Source organism: Colius striatus, chromosome 7, assembly GCF_028858725.1.
Source record: "Colius striatus isolate bColStr4 chromosome 7, bColStr4.1.hap1, whole genome shotgun sequence".
Lineage (NCBI taxonomy): Eukaryota > Metazoa > Chordata > Aves > Coliiformes > Coliidae > Colius > Colius striatus.
The window spans coordinates 28,315,662-28,328,166 of NC_084765.1; the positions used below are offsets into that span (position 1 = coordinate 28,315,662).

The following is a 12,505-nucleotide window of genomic DNA, read 5'->3' on the forward strand; positions in this document are numbered from 1 at the left end:
CACAGCTCAGATGTCCAAATTTGAGCCAAATGACTTTGCCAAAATTCATGGGTTTTAGTATATCACTGAAATGACTTGGACCATAAATAGCAGTATTTACAATGCACATGAGATAAACTCAGAGGCTGACACTTGGGGTTTTGTTTTCAAAAAAAGGAAGTTTATTCCCTTTCAGAAATATTTTGAACAGCTGTGTAACAGCCTTGTTGCATATTCAGCATTGGCTGTTCCCCAGTTGTAATAGCTCAATGGTATAAACAATAGCAGCTGCAACCTGTCAGTTATAATTAGGTAGAACATCAAATCCATCCATCATTAAGGGAATTTACACTTCCAATGAAGACAACCTATTATTCGCATTGCTACTATCATATCAGAGATTTGTCACTGAATAAGAACACAGAGACAAAATTACCGGGTGGTTCTGAAGTCTATTTTCAGAAGCATGCTTTACAGGAGCACAAGTTCAGCTTATTTAATTGTTGTGCAGTTCAGGAGAAGATGTGGAAAGGATGTGGGGAGAGAAACTGGACAATCTAGAATAACAGGGCAACTTCTTGCTGTTTTTTCAAAGTTTATAATTAATTTGGTTCTAGAGGGTGATGCTCCAGGGCAGAATTTGACTTGAGATGATGACAGAAGTGCAGCCTGCAAGTTTTGAATGCCTCAATGCGTTAACAGTGGTATTCCTTTGGAGCATTAGAATAAAGAGAGCCTTTAAGCAACTGTTTGTGTAAGTATGGGTTTGTAAACATCTTCCTCTGGTATTCCAGAAACATCATATAGCTGAGTAGCTGTCATGAAACACTGAAAATATATAGATAGAATACTGAGATGACAGTACAAGTTACCTGAGTGCAGTTAGACCCTCTGACATGAGAGAAGTCAAGAAGCTGTTTCTGTGTCAGTTGAGAAGAGCAAACCATTTCTTCCCCAAGTACTAAATATATGTTCCCTTTCTGCATGTTCAGTCTATTTCTTTATGTTCTGTCCATACTCAATTCATTACAGAATTCTAAAAAGAAGGATTTTCATTATTATTTTTAATAGTTATTAAAACTTGAAAATCACGTGAAAAAGATGATATATTAGAACATGTTACACTTGACATCGAAACATTTTTTCAAGGAGTTCTTTGAAAAGTAAGTTAACCTGGAAATGGACAGTGCTCTGGAACTCTCTCAGTCAAGAGGCAACACTCAATTCCCTCATGAGCCAGGCAGGACAATATACTTTGGAACATATTTGAAAGTAATTTTAGGCAGCAGCCTCCCACTGACTTTAACAGTAATTAGGTTCCTACACACTTGATGGCAGATAACACTTCAATCTTTCTGTACTTAACTTCTCAAAGTCTGAAAAATGCAGGTAACATCATTGGGAAAATGATGTGAAATTGTAAGTCGTAAGCATATAGCTGGACCTACAAATTCTTTTCATGTCCCTAGGCATCATTAGAATTACAATTAATCAAGTGAACTGCATAAGAATACATGACCAGAAAGGAAACTAAACCAAAACCTAACAGCATTTCAACCAGTCTTTTAAATGCCTAGATGAACATGCAGATACTGGAATATAAGATAGTTTAACCTTTCTTTTCACAGAGAACCTGCAGATTCAGTTGGGGATCTGAGTTTTTAGTTTGGTTTTCTTTTGTTTCCAATTTGGAAGGTGTTTGCCTGGGGCTGGAGTTTGCAATGAGAAGCCACTCCAGTTCAGCGATGCCAGCAATATATGGCCAGCAACATTATTTCCCACGCAGTTTTTTTACTTGAATGGGGTCATAAATATCTACTATTATTTTTTGTTGTTAGTTTTGACCTATAGCAGGTGTAGGGAGGTGAAAACTCCCAAACAAGTGAAAGTTTCCCCTGTATATTTGAGAGGAACTGAAAATAGCAATCTAAAATACACCAAGCTACAGTACTATGAACATAGTAATACTGATATCAACACATTTGGTATTGCTGCACCAGATGGAAAAGTTCATTAAACCAGCGTGGACATAAGCAAATGCTTTTAAGGGAAATCGAGGTGACCTTACCCTTGATTTTCAGCTCTATCTTGTTGTTGCTTGTTTGTGTGTTTTAACAAGGTTACACCAAGCTCCTAACTTACTTCAGTTCTTGCTCAGATGTGCCCTTCTCTCACAATTGAAGCTGAGGTAAAGAAACCATGGTTGGTATGCCAGACAGCTGGTGTTAACAGCATCATTACATTCTGGGCAATGTAAGGGCCTTGAAGGAAACTTCTCACACCACAAGTTTCAAAGCCACAAAATGTAGAAAGACAGCAAAAATGAAGCCTGATTGCAATTTGGAATCATATTAGACATCGGGAAAGAGAAGACACACTGAAGACCTTGCACATTTTTTGAGCGCTCCCGTTTAAGACGCTCCCTCTCCACATCCTGAGGAAAACAGAAACACTTAGGTGTTGAACTCATCATGATCAGCAAGTGGGGCTGCCTCAGGCATGTCACCCATTTCTCTTACAGCAATGCCTTGAAAGCAGCATTCATATCCATGAGACAGAACTAGATGGTTCTGACTAGCATTTACATCAAGTTACCAACACACAATTCCAATTTAAGGTGATTTTCTATAGAAGAGTAAATTTTTCAGTCTCCCAGCATCCTTCCCCACTACCCAAAACATGCTCTATATATCTAAAAGCAAGTTTTGGGTCACAACAACATATACAAGACACCATATCATAAAATCAGCAGCCTAGTACAGGAGGGAGCTTTCAGTAAAAGTTAAAGAAATGAGTTTTCACAATAAAAGAAGGTGTTCACAGTTTGAACAAAAACATTCATTTTATATTTGTCCTTTTTTTTTTCCACATTTAAGACATTTGGTTGTGGGAACACAAGCCTAAGGGTTAATTTGCTTTACAAACCCTACACCAAAGACAAATGCCATAATTCACATATGGGGCTGCCTGTGCATAAGAAGCCAAAACACAGCTTAAGAGATCTAATTTTAGGTTTACTAGTATTTCCACAGTCATTTCTTTTTAATTGGATGATAAATTATGTTTGGTCTCTTGACAGCAAGAAAAAAAAATGACATCCTATCCAGTGTCAGACATTCTCTGAGCTCCAAGTCAGTACGACACCTTTAACCCTGAAAACAATTTTGTTTATGTTTACTGACAGCAGTTGGTTACTTTAGAGTCTATGTCATAAGCCAAGTCAGCTTAGCACCACATGGTCCCTTCGCCAGAGAATGAACTTACATCATCCTTTGCTTTGATGTCACATAATCTACAGTCAGAGGTGAGTAAAAACCCTACAAACACATTATGAAATCATTATGTGTACACTCTTAGGTTAATACAGCTTCATCACAGATAACAGCATGTAGCTAACTTGAATGCAAGACTTCTCTACGTTCAAAAGGATGGTTTATTTCATTTCAGGAGAGATGGGTCATTTATCCTCAGTTCCAACAATTGGGTTTATGTCAACAGTTCTGTCCATCACGCCTTTTTGCCACTATTAAATTCAGACTGGTTTTAACTGGCAATTTCAAGCTTAGAAAGCCTTGCATCATTACGTATTCATCTTCTTCACTCCTATTTCTTTTTCTCAGAACAACTGCACTAATAATTTTATCCTTTCATGGTTGCATTTTTGTTAACTTTCAAAGCAAAGCCCTTGAGAATTCTTGCTGAATATGCCTTTCCTAAAAAATTCTCAAGCCTGAAAAAGCTGTTTTCCCCTTGAATTGAAGTGATAGAGCAATTGCTCTACTGCACGTAATTTTATCAAGCTAGATACTTTCCTCCCTCTTTCCTTATACTTCAAAGATGACTTCTACTAGTTCTAACTGCACTGGGATGCTCTTCCTAGCAGAGAGGACAGAAGTCTGTTGGCAACTTATTCCACAATCCATTTGTGTACTCTCAGCTCACTTATGAAACACAGCTCTACCAAAGCTCACGCAAAGTTCACAAAATATATGAATAAAGGCACTTTCCTGGAAGTGTTTTGCAGAGAGTCTGTGGCTATAGCCATAAAGAACTGGGAGCCTTTTGTAAATGGACTACAGCAATATAGCATAGCAATATTTTGAGTATGTTTATTTTTATAGGCTTTTTTTTTTGTAGACTAAATCAGGATTTGGTACAACAGGAACTTCATCTAAGCAGCGAGTAAAGAGTATGTTCAACAGCATAACATCTTTAAAGAAACTAGAGTATGACAGCTTAAACAACAAAAAAAGAAATTCTAGTATGGCAAGATCACTGAAGGGAAAGTATCTTGCTATTTCTGTAACACTTTACAGAACGAACCTAAAAAAGCCCAAACCTTAGCCTGTTAAATACTCTGCTGGCACCTCTTGTAAGTTCACAAGGAGCTTTAAAAATAAAATTATCACAAATGTCACTGCACTTCCTGTTTAAGCTGCAAATAGTGAGTTTTGGTTTGTTTGGTTGGGTTTTTTTTTTTCCCCCAACAGAATGTAAAGCGACTAACTTCTCCTAAAACAACTCACAGAACTTAAACTGGGGCAGATGCCAGAATACGACACAATGATCTAAAATTTCTCTTAATTGAGTATTTAACAGGGATTTTTCTAGGCTACTAAAAAGTTGACAAATTCTTCACGTGTAAAAGATACAGAAGTAAATGCAATTCACAATACACTACGTCTCTCTTTTGAGCCTTTCACACAAGATTATCATAGAAAGATCACTAATTTACCACAGTCCTGTGATACAGACTGGAAGAAAGTTTTAATGACATGAGAAACAACATGATTTCATTTTGGGCTTGCTAAGTGCCCAGGCAGGGTCAAGGTGACTTCTGACCACACCACCACAGAGAGAAGTATCACAATATCACTACTCTAACAATATGCTAGTTTCTAAACCTAATGAGATGTAATATTTCAGATAGAAAGAAAAAAAAATCAGCTCCCATTTTAAAACACACTGCCATTTTCACTCACAACTCGTGTTTTTACTAACTGCTGGCATAGTACTCTTGAATACAGTGACTTAACAGGAGAAGTTTCAATATTCATGACAGGGAAATACAGAACACATGTTGACATTTTGTTGTCTCTGATAATGTCACCTTCTAGAACCTTTCACCCACATCTCTTTACAGCTTATGCAAAGATAAGCAACATGTCCTGACTCAAAGATAAACTCTATGTCCACTGCCAGACAAGAGCCAGAACACTAGAGGAATATGGACTCAGATAGAACAATCTGGTTTATTGGAACAAGTAATGAGCAAAAAAACCATCTGAGATTCAGAGCAAGATTTATTAAATCTAATGTTTCTGAACAATGCTATGAATTATTATAGACTATCGGTAAAGTAACATGTTATCTGCATTACAGCCAATTAATGCTTTAAATGCCATTTTTGGTCATTAGCCCTGAGTTACAAGAAACTGGGACAGCTACTGAATCATCATCAGCATCTCCTGAAGCTGTTAAATGTTTTTGGAAACTTCCCAATCGCACAGCGACAAGCAATGGGGCCCTTATCAGCTCCTGCGGTTGGAGGAGCAGAGTCTGCAGCGATATAGCACAAGCCCAGTATTCTGGCAAGTTCCTGACAGACTGCCTGGCATGCATTTTATGTAATCTGAAGCTCAAGAATATAATGCACACAATTAAAAAAAAATTCCCCACTTATTGCACTTAGCTTTTAGATTGAATATCAGCCCTTGGAGTGGTAGTGAACAGAGTCCAGACACCTAGGTAAGGTCAAAGCTGACTCATGCTCAGCAGGAATAGCTGACTTGATAAGCTGTTCCTTCTGCTACATGGAGCAACACCAGTGCATACGTAATATGCATGCAGAAGGTTAGGACACTGTACCTTTGTGTTTAAAGGTCCAAATCCAGCTAGGTATGGACTGAATGCCATACACTTGTGAGCAGAAAAATTATAAGAGTGTAGCAGTATTGTGGTTAAATAGTTAAAGGATTTTTCTCCTTCCCCATACATGAAACAGGTGGAAATCATGCTGGCATTTTCAACAACACTTTCACAGAAGCTGTAGATTCTGTCCTAAGCAAAAATTAGACATCCTGGCTTTACAATACACAATCACTCACTTAAGGTGAATTATTTAAGTCAATCTGAACTACAGGCTGCCCAAAACAGGCCAGTGACTCCAACCCAAACATGCTGGCACTAGATGGAACAAGCCTAGCTTCAGTCTAGTCACTGAAGTATCATGCTCAGCTATATCACAACAGGTTTTCACTCTGGTTCAAAACCACTGATGTAGAGTTTTAACAATGATTAATAGACGTCACCTGAGCTCAATTAAGCTTGATCATCAGACAAGACTCTGCAAGCCCTATTTTACATAACATGCTAACAAGTTGTCCAATGCTTTATCATTATTAGTCCAGTGATGAGCTGCACTATGTTCATTTTATGTATATTTGTACTCATAAATAACATTTTTCATTTCAAAAGCACAGAATTAATTACCATACAGAGTCTACTTTCTTAGCTGTTCAAATTTCCATCTGCTTTCTACTGCCATGCCAAATGGAAAAAGAAGTGGTGAAGTAAAGATTAGAGTTAGGCTTAATATTTAGTGGTTAAAAACACCGAGCTTTCTGAGCACTACCCACAGGGGTTGCTCAGCTCTAATTATACTTACAAAACTAGATATGGTATGAGAAGATACACTGTGACCACATCCACCATCAAGACAAGTGATTGTAATAAGGAATTCGCTTGAAACATATGCATGAGTTGGTTACTAAATAAGGCTAAGGCCAATTCGACACAACCAAGACCAGTTCCTTTCAGTTCTTGTAGGTTATCAGGAAAAGAACAAACAAAAACTCCTATTTTCTCTGCATTCCCTGTAACAGATCAACTGGAAACAGCTGAAAACTACCAGGGCAATCTGTTTAAAAAAAAAAAGCTAAGATCTCTCACTCTGCTAAAAGGAACAAAAAAAATAAATCCCAAAACACTGACTGTATCAGACAGCCAATTACAATCACAGTGATAGTGACCATGGACCAGTTGCCAAAATTGTTTCAACAAAAGACTGAATATATCAAACACATGGCATAGATTTTTGTAATAAAACCAGTAACAAAGGTGCTGTTAAGTGTTCAATAATGAAACTTCAAAAATCAAAAGCAAAGACTTTGTGTGTGTTATAGGAAAAAAATAATCCAAGGTTAGTCTTCCAAATGTAAAGAATTAATTCAGATTACAAATTGAACTAAGAATAGAGTTAATGTTCATGTCTGAGAAAGCCAAATACTGAGCAATTTCTATAGAAAGGTAAAACATTCCTGGTAGGAACACACTGTGCGATGGGTGTTAAAGGTAAATTTCCTAGCTGCAGTCACACCCCTCTGTTTACCAGGGAGTCCACCTAGCTGGATGACATGACTTTTTATCATCCATTTCCAAGTTCCTCCCCTACAAAGAATACCTCAGTTATCTCTGCTTTTTGTTTTCATTACATAAATAAACATTTACTAATTACTCTGTCAGAACAGCAATTATGTGCCAGGCCCCAAGGTCCCACTACCACTGGCAAAATGTTGCATCTGCTGCCCTTTTTAAGCTTCACTCAGAAAAAAATGTTTCCCCTGTCTCAGTGAGCAGAGCTTATTCTCCACACACAAGGCAGGGACAAGGTAGGACCTCATGGCTGGAGAGGGTGGACTACAGAAAGCATGACAGGCCATTGGTGAAGGATTTAGCTTGGCTTAAATCATGAAACTGCTATTAAAAAAACCAAACAAGAAGCAGGAGGAAACTACCTCATGCAGTAGTATTTAAACACACCCAGCAGAATATTTCTCAAAGTGAAATACAGACCATCCTAACATGCATTAAAAAGTCACAGCCTGGCTGTAAAACTATTTCCCACAGTCTAAGCCAAATCCATTCATATTTAGCTCATCTTTTGTGTTCCAGGCTTCTAGGAACCTTTTAGGGACAGGAGCCCACAGAAAACAGCCATCTTAATACTCTAGTTTCCTCAACTTCAGCAAGCCCTGCTTGTTTCTCTTGTCAGAAAAAAAGCTCTTGCAATTTTAAAGTCATGACTACCTGCCTTGTTCAGTGAACACTGTGCTGTATTAGCCAGAAACTATCTGTGTTTCTCAACTGAGAGGATTTAAAACTAGCCAGTGAATAAAATGCTTTTCCTATTCCTCGTGCATACAAAAAAAATTAGCTTGGATTTCCTGTGAATATAGTTCATCAGACTATGGGTATTTATATCCATGTAAGACCTACCTCTGCAGAACACATGGCAGAACCAGACAAAATCTGGAAGAAGTTATGGGTAGAGATAAGCAATAGTTCCTGGTCAGAGACAGGCAAGAAATTGGAATGGCAGGTGGTAAGGCTCGCACACGTTGTAGATGGAAGCAGAACCCCTTCCCAACAGTAAAAAGACAATAACAAAGGAAAGGGGGAGACCTCCTCACCCAGAAACATCACTGCAAGGTTTACCTCTGTTATGCATAATCTAAGTCCTTGTATGTTGCAGAGAGCTAAGCTGAGGTGAGCAGGACACTGTCTCAGGACACTGTGGAGACATTCTCACACCACCCTGCAGGAACACACTTTCTCAATGGGCACTGTCATAAAACACTTCCAGACAAGCTCCATGACACTTCCTACCCTCAGCCCAGACTTGACATGTAAGAGTGACACTGCCCAGATGGCACTAATATCAACAGCTCTCTACAGCCTGGCTGGCAACACAATTAAGTAATAGATTAATGACTCTATGGTACAACCTTTTATAAATTACACTGCGCATCTCTGAAATTCTAGCACTTTGTGCACCTACCACCACTGCCACTGTTTGCTAATACAACTGGAAAAGGCTCCTACAGGTATGTACAAGAACATCTTTTGTCCAGCTAGACAGAACCACCCATACAAATCCCATGTACTGAAAGATTTTATTAAAAGGCTCTCCAGTGAGCTTAATTGCTGCCACTTTCCTAGGAACTATACCACTAGTGGGACAGTTTTTCCTTATCTGGGCCTGCTTTGGCTTCAATTTAAGAGTTGTCATTCTTGGGTGTCTCTTGCTGCTACCTTCCTTCTCTCAAAAAACAGCAGTTATTTTGCCTGCTGCATATGCCCAAAAAGGCAAGTTAGCCTTCACTTCCCTACATTTTTCAAGAAGCATTTCCATTGCCTTGGCATGCCATTAGAGTGATCTGCTGTAAACATTCCTGCAAATGGCTTACATCAGGATCCTCCTCCAAACAGGCAAAACTATTGATAGGTTTCTTACAAAGTTTATTAAAATCCATGGTAAAAAATGCAGTTTGTCATTACGTGAATAAAAGTGGCATTAAGCAACATAAACTTGTATTTGAGGAGGGATATATTTTGAAATCATTCTGCGGTAAATAATTTTTTAAACTACCTATTTTTGATCTACAGCTCAGACACAGAAAGAAACTGAATCTGTCAGAAAGTCTGATGCCTTCAAAGAGTGGCAGTATTAAATGCCTGGAAGGATTGTATAAAGTATACCCAAATCACACAGTCTATGCCCTTGGGAGATGGAGACAGAGAAGAGAACCTTCTAATACCTCTGCAGGCACTTTAGAGACATATACATATATATATGTCTCTGTGTGTGCACATATACATATATATATGTACACACACACTTTGTATATACACACACTTTATACATATTTTTTATATATACACATACACTTTATATATATCTATATACACACTTCATACAGTATTGCATTCCAGCTCTTCTAGACTTCCAGACTAACTAGTATAGCTGAGAACTTTTTTAATATATCTCCCAGTAATGTAGTTATCTTCAGTAAAGTTTTCTATATTCTCCCCTTCTCCTGTCATAAGTTCTGAAAAAGAAAAAATTATTTCCATATTCTAGCAATAACCTGTATTATAGTTCTCAAAAGGTCAGAGGGTTTTTTTAAGTTTTAAAATGTTGACATTGCTGAATTCACTGTAGAGGCTCCTCCTCTTTTTAGGCTCCCTTTCAGCTTTTGCTTAAGAACATCAGTCCCCAAAGACTTCACACTTACAAAGTGACTGATATTATCTTGCAGGAAGTAACTTCAAATATAAATACACAATGATAGAGTATTGCACTCATTCAGCATAGGCCACACTAAGATAGCTGCTAGAACACTCAAATACAGCAACTAGAGCAAAAACAAGCCAACAGCAATTTATTTTCTCTAGTGCCACATGCCTGACTTGTGGTTCCCTGTATGCACCTTTTGGAGAAGTTGAGCAACAGAGGTGTAAACCTAAGATTAATATTTGAAAGACTAAGAGAAAGTTGGAGCTAGGCAGCTAGTTACAGCACACAGCTGCAGCTATGGAAAACCTGCTCCCCCTTTCTGCAAAGAGTTTTCTCTCACCCCACTGCCTTGGCACAGGAGACAACTGTGTTTCCAGCACATTTGAATTGCTTGTAGCTCAGCAGTGTTTCTGAAAATGACCTGGTAGAGGAGTCCAGAAATGCATCATTTGCAGGGTTTTCTAAAGCTGGATCTGAAGAGCCTTTGCTGTAGCCACCTTCAACACCATACAATAACAAGAAGGGTCTAATTTCACCAGAACAGATGTATCTAAGCCTTTTGAAGAAGCATTTGCAGTATATAATAGGAGCCTCCTTTCCTAAATGTTATGCAAATACTTTCAGACAAAGAAGTGCTGGCTCTGTCAGTGAGATCCTGTATTGTAACATTTGACTGGATTTGAGCTAGAACAAGCATTAGGCCTGTATTAGTGACTACTTTTGCTCCTAAGAAATCACAAACTCGGGGGAATGGGACTGACTCTTCACAGATGCTGTTTGAAAACCTTTGTTTTATAGGTGACTTCTGTTGCCAGAATTATAATAAATTAATCTTTTAATCTGTCTGTGCCTGTCAGCAACTAATAGCATGATGCAAACCTACTGAACCAATAAAAGGCATTTACAGGTTCTAAGGACATCAGACAGCACTGAAAAAGATTCCTGTGTTCCAATGACACTCCACACAGTTGAAACAAGAGATCTGTAGAGTTCCTCGAAAAATCTGTAAGTGAAAGTACACTGACAAAGACATTATGGCACTATATTCATGATCATGTGTAAAGTATACAATTTGAATGCATTCAGAGTAAGAGAGCTAATTCCAATCTTGCTGCCCTCTCACAATTTACAATTACAGGGCTTTCCTTAAAAAGTTGTAACAAGCAGCAGAGGTCTGCTTGTTAAAATTTGGCTACTTTCTTCAGGTCTTTCAGTGAACATTTTTGCCTACAGACCTCAGTACCAAGTAGACTTGGATTTCTCACCTGCAAGAAGTATTGCAAGTAAATTGCTTGGATCTAGAACATGGTTTTGTAGCGAATGTTTAATACCAGTTTGTCACATGAGAATACTATCTCCTCATGTATACACCTGCTCCTTATAGCTAATCTAGAAAAAGATCTTCCCTGCAGAGAGTACACACATTTAAAAAGGCAACAACTTCACTTTCTATGTCTGAGTGTTGTCTCCTCTAAACCCAACCCATCACTCCATAGTAGTGAGTACCACATGGTGTAACGCTGGGACAAGTCACATGTCCATCACACCCAGACAAAAAAGGAGGAGCCTTTAGCAGCCTGAGGTCTCAGGCAAATTCAAACAGCAATGGCTGGCCTTCATCAGTTTGTTTGACTATGCTTCTTGATTCAAAAGGCCTAATAACCATCAGTTTGAAGAGGAGAGTGAGACTTATCTCAAAAAAACGCTACATTTCAAATTCAATTTAGGAATCAATGTAAAAATACGCTACTCAGTTCCCAGTTTGTCATTTTAGCAGTTTGTCTGTTACAGCACATAGGGCCTCCTAGGTTAAAAAAAGCACACCTTTTACACCCTGCACATACACACTGAATTTCTTTACTGCTCACTATTGTTGGATTTTCACTTTCAGGTTAATGTTCTCAGGACCAGTCAATACTCAAAACTAAGCATTTGGAGAAAGTTTAGTAGTTGAGGCTTTCCTGATAGAGAAGGGAATGAAAATATACCCCAATAAACTCTATTCCCCAAAAGAAATCTTCTCAACAATTCTAAAGATTAAACGGCTGGAAATGGCAGATTTGGCAGGGAAACAGCTTCAACTGAAGTGTTTTAATGTAACTATTGGCCCCTGAATAAAAAGGTAATTGCACATACACAGTCAATTATCAAAACCAGCTGCCAGGTATTGGGAAAGGAGTCAATATGTGTACAGTCCTAATTTATTTGCATATTAAGGAGAAAATCATTGGAGGGTTGGACACTGAATGAAAACCAGCTATCCTCACCCAGTCCACTGCATGCTGCTGAGTAACTGCGGGATCCCTGTGTCATCCATCCCACAAACCCAGCAGAGTGTTTAAGTGTGTGTTAAGCATGGTAATAGCCCATTAACTCCATCTATAATTAATACCTGCCGATACACCTTCATAGATTAAAAGCTATATACAGGTATTAACTCATACAGCT

General features: G+C 38.3%; 1 protein-coding gene across 3 annotated transcripts in view; it reads right to left on the reverse strand.

Annotated features, from left to right (window-relative positions):
- Positions 1 to 12,505, reverse strand: part of DAPK2 (death associated protein kinase 2) — a 54,283-nt gene that overhangs the window by 33,991 nt on the left and 7,787 nt on the right. The window lies entirely within an intron of this gene.